Source organism: Salpingoeca rosetta (genome assembly GCF_000188695.1).
Source record: "Salpingoeca rosetta unplaced genomic scaffold supercont1.7, whole genome shotgun sequence".
In the NCBI taxonomy this organism is placed as follows: domain Eukaryota; class Choanoflagellata; order Craspedida; family Salpingoecidae; genus Salpingoeca; species Salpingoeca rosetta.
Window position 1 is genome coordinate 1,515,191 of NW_004754927.1, and position 776 is coordinate 1,515,966.

Sequence of the window (776 nt, forward strand, 5' to 3'; positions counted from 1 at the left end):
GTGGACGCGATGAGGTTTGCAGCGGTGAGGTTGGCGTGATCTCCTGCTGTCGGTCTCCTTGCACTTGAGCGTGTCGCTGAGCTTGGACCTCCCGATGACGATGCTCCTGCCTCCACAGCTGCCCAGACGTCGTCGCCGCGGAGCTTGAGCGCCATCTTCATGCGAATGCTCCACGCATGAAAGGTGCCGGGCGAGCCAGAGAACTTGGGCAGGTCCATCTTGAATCCTGGCGTGGAAACGACGTGGTCCGACGGGTCAGACATACTGCACGCTCAAGAAAGGTGATGGAGAAACAAGAGAGGGGAACAAGCAGAAGGGAGAGAAGACGCACAAGCGAGTGTGAGACAAGTAGCGATGATGATCAGGGGTGGTTGGGTCTCATAATCTGTTGAGACACGACAGGTGGTGTGTGTGTGTTTACTGTAGGCAAACGCAACAAACAAGAACACAAGGAGAATGAACAAGCACAACAAGCTGCTGCCAAATCAACTCGGGCAGCACGCTCAAACAAACACTAGACAAGTGCACACACAGTCAATGACGCTGCCAAGGCGACATGGGCAGAGTGTGCACGAACACAAACAATCTAAACAGCGAACAGCATGCATACATGCGCGCAAAGCAATGCTAGGCATGGCATGAATGCTTGCAGGCAAGCATACACTTCACAACACTGCATGGCACGCACACATGGCATTTGCCAAGCATGACGGGCATGCACACACACATGGCACACATGACACACAACTCACGTGTGCAGGGGAAGGAGGAGAGGA